Source organism: Podarcis gaigeae, assembly GCF_964106915.1.
Source record: "Podarcis gaigeae genome assembly, chromosome: 5".
Classification (NCBI taxonomy): domain Eukaryota; kingdom Metazoa; phylum Chordata; class Lepidosauria; order Squamata; family Lacertidae; genus Podarcis; species Podarcis gaigeae.
Window position 1 is genome coordinate 28,956,309 of NC_139681.1, and position 23,455 is coordinate 28,979,763.

General features: G+C 43.4%; 2 long non-coding RNA genes across 4 annotated transcripts in view; one reads left to right on the forward strand and one right to left on the reverse strand.

Annotated features, from left to right (window-relative positions):
* The window catches only part of LOC310845410, a 722,498-nt gene that overhangs the window by 33,478 nt on the left and 665,565 nt on the right, over positions 1-23,455 (forward strand). The gene's annotated exons all lie outside the window — the stretch shown is intronic.
* The window catches only part of LOC310845449, a 36,869-nt gene continuing 21,026 nt past the window's right edge, over positions 7,613-23,455 (reverse strand). For all 3 annotated transcript variants that reach the window (XR_014564749.1, XR_014564750.1, XR_014564751.1), the window contains exons 2-3: positions 14,604-14,696; positions 7,613-8,425 (exon numbers count right to left, since the gene is read on the reverse strand). This is a non-coding gene — a long non-coding RNA (uncharacterized lncRNA). The remainder of the gene's footprint in view (positions 8,426-14,603; positions 14,697-23,455) is intronic.

Consider the following 23,455-nt stretch of genomic DNA (forward strand, 5'->3'; position numbering starts at 1 on the left):
AATGTGTTAAGCGGCTACGTGCATTTATTCCATTGTGTGCTTACTGTCAAAATATGCTGTGGAGAGCATACTGGCATTCGTTTATTTATTAATTTATTTTAAAGATTTATGCCCTTGCCCTTCAACAAATTCTCAGGGTACACTGTAAAGAATCAGCATTACAGTGAAAACAACTTAAAACAAAAACATTAAGCCTACATTTTGGCTTACATAAAATTGAATTGTAGAGTTGGAAGGGACTATGAAGGGTCATCTAGTCCAACCTCCCACAATGCAAGAATCTTTTGCCTAACATGGGGCTTGAACCCACAACCCTGAGATTAAGAGCCTCATGCTCTGCTGACTGAGCTATGTTGCAGCTTCAGCTTCCCTGTGGTGTGTTTTCACTCCAGTAATGGAGGGAGGGAGGATGCGTCCAGAAGTGAATTTGCTGTGTTCTTTAACATGCAAAGTACCACAAGGCAGTGCCTGAGCAAAAGCTGGTATCCAACCAAGTAGTGTACTTCCACGTAAGACTACAACTCCTATCATCCCTGACTGGGACTGGATGGGAGTTGGAGTTGAATAACACATGGGGAACACCACATTGACTAATCCTGATCTACTAGATTGAACTGACTGATGTACCAGCACTGAGAGGAAGAAATCTCTAAAGTGATGCTATTTTCTTTGACTAAGGTATGGTTTTTTGTTAGATTGAACAAATTCATACTGTCAGTATCTTTCGAAATGGCAGATATAGTGAAAATGCAACTGATGTTCAGTCACAAAACTGTTGTAAAGAACTGAAGGTTATGAGTGGCAAACACTGTCAATCTTCCCTGTGTGCCGTGTTTCATGTTGAATGTCAGGGTTTTTTTTTGGGGGGGGGTTTAAATCACACAAATTGGGAGATTTAACAGTGTTCCAGGTACTTTGCTGCAAGGTTATCTGTTCTAGAAGAATCAGATCCTTCACAGGGGCAAAATGGAGCCCATTCACTGCATCAAGGATACAAATCCCAGATCAAGGCTTCCTTGAACCGTGGCAATGACTAAGGCTCATGAACTATATGTCATCACACAGGCTAAGCTTTGGCAATCGATTGTAAAATGAAAGTATGCTGGCATACAGGCTTCCCTTCGGGAATCTATTACAAAGCAAATCAGCAACATCCTCAAACCTAAATGGCCTGTGTAATTCTAGGCTGGATCTACACTGATGTGTTTAATGTTATTAGAACGGTATTAGATATATTGTTCTAAAATGCCACAGGGCATATTTGTAAAGTACGGTAAACACATTTACACATTGCATCTCGCAAACAAGAATCTAGGTTTAGCAGTGTAGCTCAGTAGCTAAATATTTCTTCTATGAGACTGGAAACGTTTAGGACCGGTCGGACAAAAGAGCAAAATGGAGCAATTGCCTGGGTATGTACCACATCTTTAGCTGTCAGGTCCATGTTTTGCCAGCTGGAGAGAAATAAGGCACTTCAATGCAGTCAATCCAGACTAGGGGTGGATTTACACTCATGGTTTTTAACGCTGAGGAAGGGTTAAGGAATGGTTTTGCTAACTATATGGATACATGATGTCCTACTTTTAACGTTCATAATGCCCAGAGGGCGCTGCAGAGCACCCAGAAGTAGGGAGACAGCATTTGTTAGGTGAACTGCTGTCTCCTTGAACAATACTGTGTGTGATAGATCTCTGAGCAATGATGATTCTTCTGCCTAGCCTAAGATGATTTGCCTCTGGTTAGAGAGCACATTTCAGCTGCCTCTTGCTGGTAATTCTGCAAATGCAGTTTGATTCAAATACAAAATGAATTCCGATGCTTCTTGATTTTAATCTCTATCTGACTTTCGTTCTGGTGCACATCTAATATATTGACGTATATCTTCCTCAAACTGATGATGGTATCTCACTTTGCTGCTCTCCGATATCGTTGAATTAAGACATCAGAATAATTAATGCTGCTGCCAGATCAACAATGATGCTCCTTTCCATTCCACAGAGCAAGTCTCAGTCTAATTTTAATGTGGAAGCATCAGCGAGAGAAGACTTCATTGCCATTAAGAACCAGTTAAACATTAATTAATGGCCATTTAGAGCTTTACGGGGACATGTTTAGTGAAAAATGCCCCATTGGCAGAATAGGAATTGCCTTCTAATTATCACATGGCTTTGAAAAATTACCTGTGTATCTGTACTATTATTCCTTACAATTTGATGACATGTCTCATATCATGATCTATATAGATAAGGAAAAGTACAGAAGTAAAATGAACTGTTACTTCCCATCTTTCTGCTGGATTTGATCAATTTCCAAGTAAATGTGCTCAAACTTGTGTAGCAAGCAGAAATGGAAATGGAAACATTTGTCACCTTTAGAGAGAAATGTGTGCAGAGATTGTTAATATTTGCAAACTCACTGACATTCCGAAAGAGCCCCCCCTCACTCCAGCTACCCCCTTCCCGAAGGAAAAGCATTCTGAGGCACTTCGCTTTGCTCTTTTCTGCTTCATGTTACTATATTTCCTCATTCTGGTTGTGGGGGAAAAAATCAATAGCAGCTATTAATCATTCTGCCTCATGTGCAAAGACTGTGAGCACCTTAAAGGTGAAATGCAAAGGTTGGCAGCAACAAAGAAAGGGTATGTGAATTGCCATTAAGTACACCATAAGTGGGGAGACCGTTAAGGTGACAACCACATTCCACTATCTTAGATGTTGTTCTCCACACAGATGAGGATCTTAACCACTTAATGAGCAAGTCTTCTCTGGTTGCAGCCCCCTGCACCTCCCAAAGAGCTCTTTGGGGGATGTCTAAGGGCCAAACAGGGAATATACCAAACTCCTAGACTTTTTTTAGCTCACAAAAATTGTCACTGTATGTCCTGATCTCCCTCTTTTCTTATCCCCTTTTGTGGTTGAATTCTACCAGATTCTACTGTTTTGTTTTTGTGTTTGATTCTTTCTGCATTGTACTTTGAAAATATATACTTTCAAAAGGTACCTGCCAGTCACTGCTGTGTGGATGCATTTCTTAATTTCTAATATAAAACTCACGCAATCCCATTACTAGTAGCACATGGCACAGGAGAACATAAACAGGTCGAAGAGGTTCCAATCCACCATTCATTTCATATAGTAAGCTTTTTAGGAGAGAATGGGCTCATTTGGGATTCAAAACAAAATGGTTGAGCTTTCCATCCTCAATGTAGTTTTGTCCCTTTAAAAATGGAACCTTGTTCTATAAAACTGTATATTAGCCATTGTGGCCAAAAAGGCTTAGTTGAACCACAAAGCTGCTGGAATGAATAATTGGCCACCTTTCCTATGTGCATACAAAAGTGCTTTGCACATGCACAGATATCATCTCTCTATTCTGGTCACAAAGTTTCGGCCCATAGCGTTCATGATTATGCTCTTCTCACTGACCAATACTGGTGCTGAGAACCTACTAAAGGTGAATGCTAAAGGTACATAAGTTTTTCTTCAGTAGTGTGTTGGTTCTTCAAGTTTGCTACATATGGGTCTTTGCACTGAAGAAACAAAAGAGAAATCTCCAATCTTGAATAAAAGACAATGAATGTTTCTCATTGTGCTTTGTACTCCTCCTGGCTTCTTTAATCAGTAGAATGCCCAGTGCTTCCTGGTTCACTGAGACAAAGCAAAAGGTTTGGTGGGAATAGCTCAATAACACCAGATCCTCCAAAAAGAAGAAGAAGAAGAAGAAGAAGAAGAAGAGGAGGAGGAGGAGGAGTTTGGATTTGATATCCCGCCTTTCACTCCCTTTAAGGAGTTTCAAAGTGGCTAACATTCTCCTTTCCCTTCCTCCCCCACAACAAACACTCTGTGAGGTGAGTGGGGCTGAGAGAAGAAGTGTGACTGGCCCAAGGTCACCCAGCAGCTGCATGTGGAGGAGCGGAGACGCGAACCTGGTTCCCCAGATTACGAGACTACCACTCTTAACCACTACACCATACTGGCAGGTACCTTTTGAAAAGCATAAAAGAACGCCGTTTTGCAGGTGGCTGAAAGGATTCTGCTAAGATGTTACAGTGAATACAGCAAATGCCGTATTGACAATCTAAAATATACGTTGGCAAAGCTACAATATGTGTCCAGTGTATGACATCGTGAGAGCTTGGTCTTCTGATCTTGCCAAAGCAGCCCGAGAAGAAGCCAGACTGCAGCATTTCCAATGATGCTGGTGACATAGGAAGGAATCTCAATACTGCTGATAGTGAACAACTGCTGGGAAAATGAAATGGCAAATCTCCTATGCAAAGGCCCCTATGCAGAGCCGCTGAGGGGCAGGTGCATTAGGCTGCTCCAAAAGGCAAGGGTTGGTTCCGAGTAAGACCAGAACATGGGGGGTGAGAAGGCCACAGCGTTATTGATTACAGCAAGGTAACAGGGATTTACTTTGCAATGTGGTACGGATCTGTTTTCCACTTCGGAATTCTGTTTGAAGAAAACCCTTTCAAGCATTCCTGCTGAGGTATGCTGCCCATGAGAGTTAACCAGAGGGAAGGACCAACATGGTGTAGCTCATGCATCAGGGACCTTGCAGCCAACGAGGTGAGAGCTGTGAGGTCTGGCCCCACTTGAGCCATGACAGGGGGTGATCCATCACCTCAGGGCCCCATGTGGGGGTCTCCCCATGTTTCAGATCCTGCCCAATGTCATACATACATAAAATGAAATTCCTGGCTTATCTAAGGATATTGATACCTGAGCTTTCAGAAACTGCAACAATTCTAGCTCACTCAAACAATAATGATATTGATTCTTCCTGAATTTACAATTTACTATTAAATTAATAGTATGACGTAGATAGGGAATGACTAGGAGGGTGATAGGGCAAAAGCATTTTCAATAGCAAGTTATATTTAGCTGTGACTGGATGTAATACATATTATGTTCTCTACTGCTTATCAAATGACTTCCTTTTATTCTCGTCACATCCAACATTAATCTATCACCAACGATCTGGGGTTTAGCATCTGAGTATCTGCCAAAAAGTCATCATTACCATGATGCTTACAGCCGTAGAAGGTCTCTGGTATTTTGTCAGTTATTATTAACAAATACCAGAATGGAAATTGACGATCAGTCTTGATAAGAGACCTGATTGTGCTATTTACATCAAGGCAATTTTAATGAAATGCCTAATTCATAAACATACACCATTGATTTTCATATTCACATCACTGCAATTAGGAATTGGTATTTAAAGGGCACACTTCATATTCTGCATGTGGTTTTTTTTAATCACACTTCACGTTTGTTTGTTTTTTGGAATTGTATAATTTCCTCCTGTGAGATGAAATAATTTGCCTCCATTTCCATTGCTCCATTAAAGGCAACACCTTTAATGTCCTAAGATAGTTGGGTGAGGATGGGACATTTGGGGACCTGGTTATGGTGCATTGAGAGGAAAAGAGCAGAGTATAGTTTGGTGACATACAAGGCAGTTCTGCTGCTGAAGCTAAGCTGTTGTGCCTGGATGGGAGACTGCCTATGTACTGTATGAATATTGTACTGGATCTCCTCAGAGGAAGTGTGGGGAATAAACATTATAGACAGATACAGATATATGCAAGCTGGCTCCCAACAGTCTACTGCAGTCTAGCATGACCATAGAAAGACTCCAAGATGGGACTCTGCAAATGAAGATAAGAGGTTATGTAAATTTACAGTGTGATCTCATTTCCTCCCATTTTCTTTCAAAATTAACAGTTTAATCGAGATAGAGAGTGGCTCAAAGAGCAACAGTGCAAACGCCTGCTTAGAAGTCTAGATTTGCTACTGGAAGGAATTTTTTTTCTTTAGATCTTCAAAAGTTGAGTTCTCTAGAGAACTCCCAGTTTTAATGGCACCCCAAAGTGTTCTTTCATTCCCCTCAACTAAGTTAATGGCCTCCTATGGGCAAAAGTGCACTTGGAATAACTTTTGCAGCATGGCAGGAAAATCTATCCTACACCCCTGACCTGAATAGTTCAGTTTGCACAGTACACAAACCCCTTTGGGTTTTCTGGATGTATAGTTGAAGGAATGGGTTTCCAAAACCCAAAAATGGACTGTGCAGGCAGTTTTAAACTGCACCAAAATTCCTATTTTTCCTTAGCTAAAATCCATTAATTTGAGCTCTGAGCTCAATGCATAAACTAAAGCCCGGCTGTATAGACAAGTGCTCAGAGCCCGCTCCTTTATCCGTTGTGACGGCAACTATGGCCTTCACTGTAGCGGTAGTAGAACAGAACAGAGAGAAGACACGTCTGTGCTATATCTTATGTCCTGGACACACTCTGACACACAAACCCAGGTCTGGGAATAAACGCCAGAGCGTTTTTCCCGGAGATGATTACCTCTTCCCAGATAAGAGTAGGAAGAGGAAGATCCTTTTATGGTCAGAAGTACAGGAAGGAAGATCCTTTTATGGTTGAGAGTACCAGAGCAGGAACATATGTGATGTCAACCTGTGTACATAGGCCGACGTGGTTGGGCTCCTAGGGGAGGAGTGAGAGGGTGCCTGGAGGATATATAAACTGCATGAAACCTGTCATTTCTTTCGACTTGCTGTGGACTTGATCACGCAAGTGCCTTCTGCTATCCGGAGAGCAGAATAAAACTCTTTCTTTGAACCAACTCGGTGTCATTTTGACTTCCTTCCTCCTGTCCCGGAGCAACGCAGACCCAATCGGTGAACTCCAATAAGGCTTCATTGTCACTCTCTCCGCACACACCCACCCATCAGAGTGATGAGCATTTCCCTAAAAATAAATCGCCAATTCAGTTCTAAGCACAGTTTTAAATCACCCTAGCTGGAGTCCTTCATCTGCTTACTAGCTTTGTTGTACCTCTTCCTGAGTCTACAATCAGATGAGTGCATCTGAACTTGATTTGCCCTCCCTTCTCATCTAAAGGAAAATCCAAGCTACATTCATAGGGTCCTGCTCAGGCAAAAGAGCTGTAGCAAATCTGAGGGGTAATGAAATTTCCAAAGATGTTGTGCATCTTTGTGTGTGAGTTTATAACTAGTTATTGCTTAAATATTGCATTTGGACAGTTCTGCTCAAGCAAAGCATTTTAGGGGAAGGTAAAATAATTCTAATATGTGAAAGTTAATTTTGCAGAGGAAGTTCCCACATGTTGTCTAATCTAAACATTAATTGGAATGCAGAACTCAACCCTGCATTTTTAAAGCAATTTGGCTGTTGGCACAGCTGTTATTTCCATGGAATAATTAGCATTTAGCAGTAAACAAGAAATACATTCTCTTTTCCTCTAAAGCAGTGTGTGAAATCCTATAGAATGTCATTCTATTTTCTCCTGTTCTTTGCAAATTGTTATATGAAACACTATATAATAGCAAACTCATTCTCAGTGTGGGCATCCTTCATTACCTGAAACTTCAACATCCACACACAAGAAGGAAAGCATTGCTTACTGACTGAAACCCAGAGCACTCCACACTGCAACATTTTGTTGCAGGCCTCACTTGCCATTGCAATGGCTTGTCTCTTCATTCTTCCTGATGAAGGGCTCTCAGCACCTGGAGGTGATTAGAGACAGCTGTTGGAGGACCTCAGAAGCTGGCACATGTGAGACTGGCCAGGAAGTATGGAGTGGAGAAAGAGGGAGAAAGAACAGTGAAAAGCAAGTAGCAAAGTCAGGGGGGAATGAAGCTCAGAGCAAGAAAGAGTTGGTGGCGCAAAGAGAAATAGAAGGGAACTGGGAGAAAGCAGGTAAGATGGAAGTTGAGAGTTCTTAACTCAAATATGCAATTGTTATTTTGATGAAAGCTTGTCCTAAAGACTGGCCTAAGTACCTGTACAGGAAAGTGGCCAATGCAGACCACATTTAAAAAGTAATAATCTGGTGCTGGTAATTTAGCAGAAAGCATTATTAAAAGGAAAAATATTAAGCTGGTAGACAAATAAGTCTTGCTGAAAAAGAATCAACATAGCTTCTGCAAAGGTAAAACCTGTCTCACTATCCTTAATGGATTGTTGGTCTATCTTCATATGTTCAGATATTTCTTCACCAGGCACTGGCTAATGAAGACAGCTTTTTAAAAAAGGATTTGACAACTTTGTGGAGGATAGCTTTTGTCAGTGAAACCTCTGGGTTCAGAGAAGGGCCTTACCAAGTTTACCTATGAATACCAAATGCTGGAGACAGGTGAGGGGTATTGATGCCATAACACGCTCAGCCATTGTTTGAAACATAATGCTTGTCTACATGGATGGGAACCTTTGACCCTCCAGATGCTTTGAGCCACAGCTTGATTTTGACAAGGGTGTATCATGTTGTTACTTTGCTAACCTTTCCCCTCTCTCCTCCTTAACGGGACTGATTAGCCGATTTGGTGCTTTAGATCTCTGATGAAAGTCTTTCAGAATTTTTTCTGCAAAGCATTTTGTTTTCCTCTGAAAAGAAATTACATCAGTTGACTTAGAAGGAGATTAATAATTCAGAGCTTTGAATAGAAAATGAAAATCAAGACAGGCAATAAGTTAGCAGTGTTCATGTTTTGCTGATCATATGAGGTTTTGTATGAAACGCTTTCTCATCAACCGACAAAAATGCTAATGCGTTGAAATATCTATATGGTACCATCAGCCTTATTTCACTTAGGGAATGATGTAAGATCAATTCAATTGCGCCCTTTTGAAGAATATTGAAATTTAGCATTTGTTCTATGTAGGAAATACAAAGGTAACCTTTTTTTTATCCTCTCTCTCTACCTGTGTTGTCTCTTCCATCTATGCATACATTGAGTTTGTTAACCTTTGGAGCTGTTGAATCATAGACTGAAAGTGACTTCATATATGAGGGGAACTCAGCAGAAAATCCTTGCAAACTCCTTATTAGGTCTTTGCTTCAATTCCCAGTATTTCAGGGTTTTGTTTTTTTAATGAATACATAGCAGCTTAAGATTGCTCCCTTACTCTGTGAAGACATCCTTGCAGGTAGCATAGATGCCATTGGGCTAGATGGACTCCGAATAAGGAACTTTAATATGTTCTGTTCTGCTTGTGTGAGAAGAATAAGGCTGAATTCTGGAACATGGTTACTCGAGAGACTAACTTCTGAGTAAACCTCCATTGAATTCTGAGACTAACTTCTGAGTAAACCTGCTTAGGATTGTGCTGTAAGAATGTTAGCAGAGCTTGGAAGAATAGCTGACTGACGGCCAAACTAGATAAGGTTCCGCTAAGGAGTTGGTGTGAGGCTCAGATGTTGAGCATCTATCCATGGTAGGAATACTAGCTGTGTTAAATCACAAGCAAGCCTTGAAAGCTCCACACAAGTTTGATTCTCATCTACAGGCCTAACAGGATGTTAACAATCTGATTTGCAATCACAGCATATGTGTTGTTGTTTTTTTTAAAAAATTAAATACCAAGTTGACGGGGGGAGATGGTTATCAGGATAGCTGCAACAAGGAAGAAGGTTTTGAGCAATCCCTCTGCATGGAAATCCCAACCATTATGTGCCAGTTAGCCTGAGGGCGAAAACCACACTGGCACCAAAGGAAGCTTTCCCCCCTTAATAGCTGTGTGGAGTAGGAATTTTGTGGAGATTGCACTGTAATACTGATAACAGTCCACCTGTACCTGGCATTTGATTATGAACACACCATTGGTGAGAGTCAACTTAGTGCATGCAGGCATTCACTTGTGCAAGGAGGGTTTGCCTTGCTCCCCTCCCACCCAGCCTCCTGTGCAGCCCCAAAATCTGATTTGTATGGTTAGGGGTTGAGATGAAGGAGAACTCTGATTCAGTTTGTATTGAAAACAATACACAGACCAAAACAACAGCCATCTTTTGAAAGACACTTCTCTGAATTTTGCAGTGCTGTTCTCCTGCCAAGTAATCTGTAAAAAAAACTCTATATACTAGGGCAAAATGTGCAGAGAGATGCATAAATTAGTGAAGATCACAAAACTGCACACAAACATGTTTATTAGGAGAAATTGGCACTTCTTTTGAAATGTTAAGATTTTGTTGTCTTGGATTTTTGAATGTTGTGTTTTTTGCACTTGAATTTTGTTTCTGTGGGTTATTCTTTGTGAGATGCCTTGTGAGCTTTCTTAGTCTAAAGGCATCATATTAAATAACAGTAAAAATAAAATGTTGATGGATTTTCATGAATATTTTTTTTTAAAGAACAAACTGATGTGAAAATGTGGGAGAATTGAATTTAAGGCTGAGGAAAAATTAAGAAATGGGGAAAAGCCAGAATTAACAGATTTGCCTATCCCTGGTTGGGTGACCCTCTGGAACAGATATTTGGGGCAACACGGTGGGGCAGGATGGAAGAGAAGTTATAGAAATCTAATTGCATGTGCAGATTTCTATTCCACATCATTGTATGTCACCCAGTCTGACTGCTAATCATGTTTTTAACTTCATGTGATGTTAGGCATATTTTACACTTACATTTTTATATTTAAAGCTTGTTGCATGCTTTCCTTGCTGCTGCTGTTTCCACTGATGGCTGAAAGCCTGTATTATGTTGTATTGCACCCTTTAAGCTCAGTGATGGATGACATGCCAAACACGTCAAGGGCAATCAAAGTTAGTTATATACCCTCTTGAGTAGTACTGACCTGCAAGGACTGAAGTCCTCGAGCGTCAGCAAAATGTGGCAATAGTTTGTCGAAAGGAAAAAAAACAAAAACCTAGAGCCCTATTCTGAGGAACGAAACCCCCAATGTGCTGAGCAAGCTGTTTATTTCAAACAGGTATTTCTTCTATATAAATTGTCACTTCTCCCTCCATTGCTTCAGTGTATGTGTATGTATTTCGAGTGTACCAGCTCTAGATCCCTTAAGTAGCAAAGAGGCAGGATAGACCTCCTCTGAATTTCCATAGGTGTACATATTAAAAGCTGCCTTATACTGAATCAGGCTATCTAGTCTAGTTCTGACTGGCAGCGGCTCTCCAGGCCACTATTCCCATTAACTGCAGGGGCTGGTATTGCATTGCTTTACTACCTTCCTTTTTAAGAATGACTTCATGGATACAGATGTTAAGAAAATAATCAGGTGCTGAGATACACAAAAGGCTTTTTGCTTCTATGGTAGCCAGCAACTAGCCTTGAGGCAGGGTGAGCAGCACTTGGGAAGGCAAGGTGAGGAGAGAGGAACTATACCTAATAGTGCTCTTCAGCTGCCTGCATAAGTTCCATGCCAAGCTCAAGACTTTACTATTGACAAAGAAAGGCCTTAGAAACTTGGGACCAGTTGACTTGTGAGATCTCCTTAACCCACTCCATAACTTTGATATTGACATTGGGCCTCCACTTTCAGCAGCTACTTAGAAATATTTTTGTTTAGACAAGCCTACCCAGATTTGTGGAATGTTTACATGCATTTCATTCTGTTTTTAGGTGATTTAAATTATTATTTGAATGTTTTAATTAGTTGTTTCCCACTGTTTTTACTAATACATTTATGGTTTAATTCTTTCGTTAATCCGGTTTGAGGTTTTTTGCATATTGGGTTTCCAGATCACAAGGGAGGCTTCTAAGCACATTCAGTCAAACATTCAGAAACACACATGTCAAAGTCTCCTGCAGAAGCACAATGGTCTGAGAGAAGACTGCATGCCTGAATACATTTGGAACAGGGCCTCCATGCATCTCCTGCCCCTCTACACACTTGTAACCCTCATGTATTCAGGCAAATGCATGAAGAGGGGGCTCATATGGCGCGCGCACGCACGCCGCACGCACGCGCGCGCACACACACACACACAAAACACCATAGCATTATGAGATCTCATACCCTCCAACTTCTTGAATCCCCAAACGGGGATCTGCATCTTCCTGCCCGTGCACTTGCATGAGTCACATGACCCATGGGAGATCATGGAGCCCAAAATGTGCACTTGTGTTTTGGGGTTCTGCATAGTGGCCCTGAAAAAAAAAACTTTTTGTTGGGGGGAGCACTTTTTTCAGGGCAAGATCTCCCCCCCCCCATTTCTTCTATTGATTTTCCACATTTATCACAAAACGACATAAAAAAACACACAACAAAGTAAAACACATTACATACTATGAACAAAACACATAGAAAAATTGTTTCTTCAAATTCCTAATTCTCATTATATTGATAACTGACTTCCACGAATCCCCTCTAACTGTATTTCATTATATCACCTGTATAACAGTTATCCTAATTCATATTTCTAATGATATTAACTCCTTTCATTTACTAACCTCTTATCCTTTATTAATATTCTAATCCTTAATATTTACTACCACACATTCTTATGCTACCCCTAAGCCTATTTATTACTTCCAAGAATTTTCTATTTATCTTATATCACAATATTTAGCTAGATATTCTTTAAATTTCTTCCAATCCTCTTGTGTCTCCTCTTCCTTCTAGTCGTGGATTCTTCCAGTCAGGTCAGCCAGCTCCAAAAAGTCCAACATCTTCATCTGCTATTGTTCTATTGTTGGTATTTCTTCCAGTTGGTATTTCTTCCAGTTTTGGGCTAAAAAAAGTCTTGCCGCTGTAGTGGCATACAAAAACAGTCTAACATCTTTTTTGGGCAATTCCAGTCCTAATATTCCAAGTAGAAAGGCCTCTGGTTTCTTAACAAATGTATTTTTCAACATTTTTTTCAACTCATTATAAATCTTTTCCCAGAAGTCTTTCACCTTGGGACATGTCCACCACATATGATAAAAGGTACCTTCTTTTTCTTTACATTTCCAACATTATCATTTGTATGATAGATCTTTGCTAATTTCACCGGGGTTAAGTACCATCTATACATCATTTTCATAATATTTTCTTTTAATACAGTACATGCAGTAAACTTAACCCCTTTCTTCCACAGCCTTTCCCAATCTTCCAACATTATATTGTGTCCTTTTCAGGGCAAGATCTTGGTGTGAATTGTGGCAGCCAAAATGGTCGCCATGCCCTCGTGTGAGAAAACAGGATGTCCCAATTTCTCTGGGATAGTTGTGGGGTATGCAGTCTTACTTCAGGAAAGTGGCTCCCATGCCACTGGGGAAGCCTACAAATGGGCCCTCTATGGAGTTCCTTTATTGGGGTAGACAACCCTTCTGTCCCTCACCTTCCCGACATTTCCGCTAACTTTCTCATAGAGCTAGCGGTGGGCAAAGTTGTCGATTTTGGCTTCTCTCAGAGGAGTCTTAGGCTGGATCTAGAAACATCAAAGAAGAGTTTCAGTTTAAAGCGTATGAGTTTGACCAAACTGTGGGAGGCAGTGGAGGACAGAGGTGCCTGGCGTTTTCTGGTCCATGGGGTCACGAAGAGTCGGACACGACTAAACGACTAAACAACAACAACAACAAAAAATTTAAACGGGGAAAACAGGTAGAGAAAAACAGGACTCCATGTCGCCATCCAGTGGCACAATGTTATATCACACATACAATGCATATAAATTGCCTTTTCTTTACCAGTCTAGCTGAGTCTAAGTTCAGTTCTCTATATTTCCACATCAGTCCTAATGAGAATTCACCAGCATTTTCCTGCAAATTTCTCCCAAATTACACATTTTGCAATCCAGTTTTTCCTAATGTTACTTTGTATGTTACTTTCACTTATGTGTGCATTTTTATGCACACTGGGCTCCAGTATATGCCTTTTTGAACACATTGCAACACTGTTCCCCATCCAAGTAAAGTTTGTAGAAATTTGAATGCTGGGTGCGTTTTTAATTCGTATATTATTTAGGAAAGTGAAAATTAGGTAGGTTCATCTTTAACTGTGAACTGAATTGAATTTCTCCCCAGTCCCTAGTTGGAATTTCAGCTTTGTTCCTCCAGGCTATCCAAGCGCCTTGTCATTTCTGTAATGATCTAAAATGGGGAGACTTTGGTACTTAACTGTGCTTGTAGAAATATACCTTGACATAAACTAAAACAAGCCCCTGTCATTTAATTTTTAACTCCATTGATTTAATGCCTAATGAGGTGGATTTAATATATTTGGCTACTGGCAACAGTATTTAAATGAAGCACATGATTTGTTAAATACTAGCAAATATGCTTCCGGCTTTAATGATAATGTATTTTTTTTTCACCCCTTCATTGGCAGCCCTAAGTATCAAGATGCTGTTTCCTCTATAGCTCAGCTTTTGCAAGGTCATGGTGGCAGATGTAACCAAGATATTCCTGGTTTTTATTTTAAAAACTAGAACAAGCCCAATTAATCTTCTTCTACAATCCCTTTCAGCGGCTGATCTGTGTGGAGAACAAGGGCCAAAGGAGGAAATAATATCTGGTCCTATGTGCCCATGATGGCTTCCCAGACAGTGTGGGAGAAGTTTATATGAGTGTTTAGGCATACAAATTGCCACCAGAAATTAATTGCTATCCCTGTCAAGCCAGGCCAGCCATGACTTCTTTTATACAGCTGTATCCATGGGGGACACTCTGTGTGGACGCCCTGACCTCAAATCTTAGCTACAATTCAAATCATCACTGAAAGAAGGGAGCCTGTACAGGTGACCCCACCCCCGCTGAAATGGCACTGCTGCTTTGTTACTTTTAGCATGTTACTGGAAATTGCAGGAAGTGTGCACACTTACAAAACTTTCCAGCTAAATACTTACAAGATTCCAGGCCCAAGCCCTGGGAATAGCAGTTTCCTAAAATTCATAGGTTGCTGCACCTTTCCCCCTCAAATCTCCCACGATCAATATTTCCTAATTAAAAACAAAGACAAAAAGGACCCCATTAGCTTTCCTTTTACTGTGCCCCAAGGCAAAAAAACCCCTTAAATAATGTTTAAGCATTAAAAAAAAACTTAATGAGGGATCTGTCACACCACGACAAAATTCCTCAAGATTCATATTCCCTTGAGAAACTTTAAGAACAGATACATAACTAAAAAAGGAGGCCAAAGCAGATTAAGCCTGCTCAGAAGTTGACTACCTTGCATGTATTATTTTGTGGCATTTACTTGTAAGCCTGCTTAGGATTTCATTTTTTAAAAAATGGGGGTGAGAGCCGATAAGAAAGTTGTTCTCCCTGCTTGATTGACACTAGGAAGAAGTAGCCTGAATAGAAACGAAGAGCTAATCCTTTCTCCTCCCCTCTGCTGGAAAAGTGCCAGACATTGAGGCAGCTGATGCAGGCAGTGCTGGAGCCAACACTTAGATAACTGACCCAGGGTCATCAGAAGAACCTCTGAGGACTCAACTCCATCCTAGCTGTGCCTATACCTCACAGCATGTGTCCAAAGCCCTCCCATAATCACAATCTCATCATGCCCACTGATGTGATGGTAGATGCATGTCTGACGCAGGCTTGGCATCAGTACCTGGCATTGTGGGGCAAATGTTGGGACCCCTAGGCCCTGGATTGGCCTACTGTCACTGACACCACCCCTTAATTATTATCATTCAATTGCCTAAGAAGTGTGATGAGACACGCCGGGACAGATGGCTGCAGCTGCTGTCATCATTATCCCCAATACCTTGAGGCTCTGCCCTCAATGTTCTCTACATTAGGGCAGAGTCCAGGGGCACTGGGGTTGATGAAGATGACAGCAGCTGGTGCTTATTTTCACTGCTGAGGGAGCACTGCAAGGCTGGAGCTGCACTGATTCCAGCATTGCCACCTGTCCCTGTTTCTGCCACCTCCACCTGTCGACATTCATCTTCTTCTAAAGCAAGTTTGGAAGGGCACAAGGGTGATGTGTGGTGCCCACCGGACGGCACCTGCCGTTATGTCTCCTTAAACCTGGTATCAGCCTTGGTCTGAAGGACCCCTTAAGAAATGGCCCCAAATAATCTGTGAAAAGGAAGCGCAGAGCCTTGCCAGCAATTGCTGGAGGGCTTTGTCTGGGAGCACTTACTCAGGTCTGTGTTACTGTTTGGAAGTAATTACAGGTTAACTATAAAAGAGGTTTTTGCTGTAGATTTTACCAGCTTCTGCAGGTGAAAAAATGCAATTTCTTTTCAATGTCTTGATCTCCCACAACCTTCTATAGCACAGAAATTCAGCCCCAGGCACTGTTTTTGAGAACAAAGTTTTCTTAATTTTATTTTGTCGTCTCATTGACTGGGGGAAAACATGATTTTTCGTAAAACCTTTTCTGGGGAAAATAAAACACTGATACTCTCCTAGATCTATTATATGCATGAATGTGCACAACCTCTTTGCTATCCACAGACTCCGCCCTGCCCTCTCAAAGCAATGCACAGAACCTCTTTGGACGGAACTAATTTTTTGTTGTTGAGTGTCAATAATTACTAACGGGGTGAGCTCCCGTTGCTCAGTCCCTGCTCCTGCCAATCTAGCAGTTCAAAAGCATGTCAAAGTACAAGTAGATAAATAGGTACCGCTCCGGCGGGAAGGTAAACGGCGTTTCCGTGCACTGCTCTGGTTCGCCAGAAGTGGGTTAGTCATGCTGGCCACATGACCCGGAAGCTGTACTCCGGCTCCCTCGGCCAATAAAGCAAGATGAGCGCCACAACCTGAGTCGGTCAGTGGTCCCTTTACTTTTTTAATGTGTTCTACATAGGGCTGCCCTTGAAGATAGTCTGGAAACTACAGTTAGGGGAAAATGTGATGGCAATATGGCTGTGAGTTACTTCTTGAAGGAAAAAAAACTACAGGTAACTTTTGTTACGCTGTTTCTTCTGTTTTGTTTCTTAGCGCAATCCCAGTGCTAGGCCCTGTTTCATACTTCCCCATTTTACTTTGGATATGAAGAAATCTTTCCACACAGGAAGGAAAGCTTCAGGGAGCCTGATGAGAGCATATGTTTCTTCCTCATAAGTTTTTCTGAAATGAGAGTTCTGAAAACAGTGTTTTGACTTCATTAGATGGATCCTACAGCAGGCAAATGTTGGTGGTTTCCCCCACCCCCAAAAAGGAAAATAAATAAATCATAAATTGTTCAGAGAAGAAAAAAGCCCACTCCACGAAAACTTCTGAAAACTTCTTTTAGACAGGTTTTCTATTAATTCTTTATGCAGCATCTGGCAACAAAGGCGCAAAACAGAAAGCCCCAAGAAATGTTATTTTTATCTATGAAACATTTTGATCTAGTTTTAGCAGAAAATAAAGCCATATTTCCTAAAATGGTATATATTTTTTTATCTCCATGGGGAAGATCATGGGAGGGAAATACTGATTATCTAGTTCAAAGCAGATATATGTTTCTGATGTATATAAATAAGTGCTGTTTCTTTGTGAAACTCTGATCCAAGGCTTCCCCCCCCCACACCCTCTGAGGGCAGGGAAGAAGAATCTATATTAGAAAAAAGTATCCTAGATCAGTATGCATGAGAAGATTAAATGATATTTTGGACTCTACTGTATCTTTTAAAAAACAGTAGGGAAATGTTAGAGACTTCAGAATCTAGACCAGAATGGAAAAATCCAGGCAGCAATATTTTTAAAACACAAGTTTTATTGACTTTGGTTTAATTTGTCAGACAAATAAAGCAAAGGGGTGCATTCAGGAAAAATGAGAGAATGCCCCCCGTCAGTCAGATGCAGACAACTTTTATACCTTTTGGCAAAAGCACAGTTCAACCCTTGACCCACCCCTTACACATTCCTCTTTATACATATTCATTAAAAGCTCTACCAATTAAAGAATTGATGGTGGCCTTTCGGTTCCAAGTTGCATTATCCACTAGGTGGCGCTGCGAGTTTAAAATCTTTCTGACCTATTTACTGGTTTCCCGTAAATGCTCCTTGACCCCCGCCTCTTTCTGTGGTTTTTAACAGGTTGCTCGGTTTAGAACTTTGTGGTGGGCTAAACATCCTGAGCAAACGGACAGTTTCTCAGAAAGAGCTCAACCACTAGCAAAATCCCCTGGCCGCATCCTCTTGCAAAGAGCAGGGGCAAGCAGGGGAGAGAGAAATGTCTTTTTAGCTTTTAGTTTGTTTTCTAAGATGGCTTTCAGCTTATAAAATGGCTCCAGCCTGGCTCTCCAAAGAGGACCCAGGTGGACCCTTGGTCCTCACTCCTTCATTCCCCCCTTTCCATCAAGAAAATGCTGACCAGTTACGGTTCCGCATTTTCGATCGATGGACCTATAGGTCATAGAGAGCCAGGATATGGGAGAAGTGGTAGTCCACTCGTGGCATCTGTTGGGGCCAAGGTGCATACCAGACATTCTGACTTATTGGCAGAATGGGCTACCATTTCAGCCATTTGTAACTACCTATTGTAGAGGTTGTGGGCGCCCCACTCAGTCATTAGACGGAAAAAGTTGGCATGGGAGGCCAGGGGACTCTTTCCTGCTTTGGCCAATACACAGGTAGGTTCTCCAATTCTCCAACCAGATACGATATTGTTCATGCCAGCAAGAATACAGGAACATCCAAAGAAATAGGGCAATACATACCACTCCTACCCACCAACCTCAATATTTCCATAGTTCCTCCCACCAATACTCGGGGCCATTCCTAATATTCTTTTACCGCTGAAGGGCCCACTGATATTCGTATTCAATAAACGCTTGGGCCTCTGGGGTCATTTTCCACCTTATTTCGGAAGCTCCTGCCACTTGGATCAACTTCCCAACTATTCCCGGTGGGTGGGGACCCCTGTGGTTTCCTGGGAGAGTACTATATCCAAAAGGGGCTTCTTCTTCCACGTAAATGATGTTGCACCCACAATAATATATCCACCCCTGCAATGGCCTGACACACGGGGTGACTATATCAAGGGGTTCTGGTCCCAATACCAAAAGTCCTAGTGGTGCCTCTAAATTTGCTGGAGAGCAAGTTTCTACGTTGGGGATGCTGCCCTCGGGCACCCCTCCCATCCAATTCTTCTGGAACTAGGTGCCCTGTCTGTCTACTGGGTGGCAACTCTTATGCAGCCACAAGAATACCCTGCCACATTCAAGGGTATTAGGTATGGAGTTACCAGGCCCAGTAGTTCAAGCAGTATTCTGGGATTTTGGGAGACTCGAGCCACCACGATAGTCACAGGTGGGACTGCAGAATTTACAGGCACCTGTTCAGCAATTTTAATGTGCACCTGATTCAGACACCCTCCCATGCAACACCCGGAGTAAGATTTGGGCCTGGTTTATCAAATGGGGTTGATATATCGCTTTACCATGCAACCAGCAGGCTATTCTCCCACAACCACAAGAGCAGTCTAGAACTCGATAGATTTCGACCGATCCTGCAGCTCTCCGGAGGAGCCACATCCAAGTGCGCTGGGCAATGCAGTGAATAAAGAGCCACAGTGGGAGAGTGGGATGCTGTACTGCGGCCGCCCTATTGAACCCTCGTTCCCAAGAGCCAACGAGTATGCCGTCTCTTACCACCGGCAAGACGAACCAGTCATAGCAGAGATCAGCAGACCAATAGGGTTGGTATGGCTCGGTAGGGTCAGGGCAATAAGACATAGAGCAAGTCAATAAAGAAAATAAGAGAGAAAAGAGAAAGTCTTTGTGACTGTCCTTGTGATGAGTAGTCGCAGGATCTCATTGCCCGTGGCCCAACGCTTTTCCTGGTAGCGTCAGACACAAGGTGATGATCAGCTTCAGAGGGTCAGCAGGATTTCAGACGCGTGTGATGTACCCAGGGGATCACCTCGGCTACTTTCACTGCAGTAGGGGATGAGGGGGTCGCCAGACGCTGTCACCCAGAGGAACTGGTGAACCGGCTCAGCGAGACTGCCGCGGGACTGCACGATGTACGCTCGAGGGAATACCTGGAAAGGAAGCAAACACACACACGACAAACAAAGGGATTGTACTTGTCCTTGAGTGATGTGATTTTTTCATCTGCCCCAAACTGGCGGGGATGTCTTGGACGAAAGGGGGTGGCCTGCCATACAAAAGTTCAAAGGGTGATAGTCTCAGTCTCTTGGTTGGCGCACAGGACACAGTTTTGGGATGTAGCAGCAGTTAGTTATAGCAGCAGTTAGTTGAGATAGGTTGGTGATGTAGAGTATTCTCCCAAGGTGTGCTTTAGCAGCTGGGCTTCCCAAATGGGTGGATTCGTGGCAATTCTTCACAATCACGCTGGCCAGATGCTGGGGCACCAAAAACACGGCTGTCTGGTCCTTCCTGGAGCGTTGCTCCTTCTTGACATGCCCACTGATGTTCATCAAGGGTGTAACGCTGTTCCACATCATCTGGAGTGAGTTCTGGGATTATTCTTTTGGCATAGCAGGCATTTCCTGGAAATCTGGGCTGCCAGTTGATAAAGGTTGGCTATATAGACATACTTTTCCAGCTGCTTGGTTGTGGCATCTGGCCCCATGTGGGTGGACTCATAGTATCTGGTTTGTCAGCAGTACTTAAGATCACTTCTGGGACCACTGCTCCAATAACTGAGGCGGGGGCCGGTTCCCGGGCTGCTTCCTTGGCCACTCTGTCTGCCAATCGATTTCCTCTGGCCACTTCTCCTGGTCCAGTCTTGTGTCCATACCCTCAATGCAATCGTGCGTCTGCTCCTCACCTTCTCCTACCGGCAACAGGGTAGCTGGGTTGAGGGCGGTGGTGCCCACTGGTGGAGGTCTCAGAGCTGCCTCACAAGCTGCATTATCTACTTTCCGGTTGCCTCTAGTGACCATGTCCCGACCTCTGCTATGGCCTTTGCAGTGCATCACATCAATCTCTTTGGGGGCCCATACAGCTTCTAGTAACGTCTCAACTTCTGGACCATATTTCAGAGCTTTCCCGTGGGCTCCAATCAAGCCCCACTCTTTCCATAGGGCGCCATGCGCATGCAGGGTTAAGAAGGCATATTTAGAATCAGTATAGATGTTAGCCTTGCATCCAGCTGCCAATTGCATGGCAATGCCTTTCGCTGTTGGGCTTCACCTCAAAGGACAAATAACTCTTGGAGACTTTGGCCTCCTCAGAACTCTTGGAATGCTTGCCTGGCCTGCACCCCCACTTTTGGGTGCTCTATTGCCTGAGGAACAGCTTGCAACTGCCTTTTCAGCCTTTCTCCAACACACAGTCCATCACACAGATGCGTTGAACCGTAGAAACAACTTCCCAAAGCAGCCTCAGCCCCCTCTGGGCTTGGTACTCAGCCCCCTCTGGGCTTGGTACTCTTTCTGGGCATCCTCTAGGCCCCTCTGGGCTTTCTGGGCGTCCCACAGACCCTTCTGGGCTTCCAGATCCCTCTGGTCTGGCTTCTACTGCGGCCTGACATGCCGTCTTCAGTCCCTGCCACGCAACCCAGGGCTTCTCTAGAGCATCAGCCACGTCTGCTTCACAAGCCTCCACTGCGCCTGTAAACTTCTTAATGGGCTGGGCAAAGCCTGTTTCAGCCTGTGTACTTTCCCATAGCTGCTTTTCTGCCAGTCAGTAATACATGCATTTTGACCAGGCTTCCCAATTGGCTCCATGTAGCCTTTTACAGGGGTAATTCTTATGGCCTTGCTGTTGCTGAGCAGGCATCTTCCTCCCCCTTGGCTGCGGGTCTCTGAATGGCTACGGCGGACCCCTCGGATCCCTGGGCTGTGAGCCATTGCCGTGCCTAACACTGCTGCCTTTTCTTTCCTCCACTGCTTTTTCTCCCTCTTCTCAGCCTCTCCTCTTTGTTCAAACACCTTCTGGGCGATGGCCATGATCTGAGATCTGGACATGCCCTGGAACCCAGGCTGTTTTTGGATTTTGGTTCTAATGTCCTTTGCACATTGTCCTATGATAGGTACTTAGAGCATTGCGATTGTCCACATTATTTGGGTCCCACTGTGGGTTGGTTAAGGGATATCATTGAGGCCACTCTGCCTCCTGAACCTGCTGTTCTTTTAGGTGTTCTAGAGCCTGTGTATTAATTCTCCTCCTTTCCTCTGAAGTAAAGAGAGTGTTCAGCAATTGCTGACAGTCTGTCCAGGTAGGCTCATGTGCTGCAAATATAGAGGACAGCAAGTCCACCACTGCCTGGGGCTTCTCAGCAAACGCAGGGGTGTGGGTCTGGTCTTCCAATTCATCAAATCAATGGTGGTGAAGGGGACATATTGAAGGGTGAATGTCCTAGGCTGCGGTGGCGGGGCAGGTGGGGCAGGGACATTTTGAGCACCGTCTTGCCCTGCCGGAGGTGCAGGGGGTGGAGGTGGTGGATTGTCAAAAACCACGCGAAGGGGGGTCAGGACTGCTGTCCCTGCCTCTACACTGGACGTGGGCTGATTGGATCTGCACTGTTTTAGGTACTTTCCAAAGGCTTTTTCTCGACCCCTGTGATAAGCGTCTGCAGCATCTCGATACATAGTGGTCGAACTTCTGTATTTGCTCATCTTTTTCCTCAATTCTTTAAGACTGGGGTATAATTCATCCAGGACCTGGTCACTGGGCTCTGCCTTGTGTACTTCTGGGCTGGCTGGCAGCCCCCCCCTTTCCTGCTTCGGCTCCTGGGGCCGCATATCGGGGCAGCGGTGGAGCTTTGAGGATATGGGGCTGTCCCTGTCCTCCCAAGGGGGGCCACCACGGCACTTGGATCATATGGGGGTGGGGCCAGGACTTTTGCCTCGGATCCCTGGTAAATGGGCTTCTTGAGGCGTTTTCCTGCCTGTGCTCCTTAATTTTGCATTGATCAGTCTTATATTTCTTCAGCCAGGGGGTTGGGGGGGTTCTCTATTATCACGTGAACCTCTAGAACTTCATCCATGTTCACAAACTCATCCAAGTTAAATGGAGAAAGCTCTTCTTCCTCTTTTGGTTCTGTGCAGTTTTTTTTGTTTGTTTTTTAACTTCTAATATTTCTTCCAACAGACACCTGCCACATGGCTGCTCACACCCTGTGTCAGCTTCAGGTGTCCGGCTTGTTTCTTCATGCCTTCCTTCATCTTTTTCTGTGGCAACTAACTTGTCAACTGTGGTGGCCACAAAGATGCAGGTCCTCTCTTGAGGCTCCTCTGCCTGAGCCTCAAACTAGGGGTCTATTGCAGTGTTCTCTGAGACACACCTAAACACTGAGCCATCCAGCTGGTGCCTGGTTAAGGACACCAATTAAATTGCCCTCCCTGTCTCAACTGTAACTGCTATAGGTCTGAAACCATTTCGTATTTCCTAGCCATAGACCACCTCTCACTGGTCATCAGAGAAGCTAGGGGGCTGCTGGTGGTTTCCCTGATGTGTTCCAAACTGCCGCTGGTCACAGAGGTACCCAGCTCTTCCCTAACTAAGTTCTGGGATTTAGGTTGGCCTCCCTGGTCAAGCTGTAGTTACTATAGGGATCAAAACTATTGGAGGTCTGCAAGGCTCATGTGCTTCCCAGTTCAGTAATGGGCTTTGGAGAAACTAGGAGGCTTGCCTTACTACCAAAGCCACAGCTCAGCAGAGAATTCTCCAGCTCTGCCTGGCTGAACTCTTGCCTTCATTGAGGTCCAGAGATCTGAAACCTTTGTATGCATTCTAGTTCTGTATACTAACTTGGATAACCTAAGGGATCTCTGGAGCGATCCCCTCCATCGCTCCCAGAGCTGCATCTGAGTCTGAAACTCTTCCCTAAGTAGATACTCAGC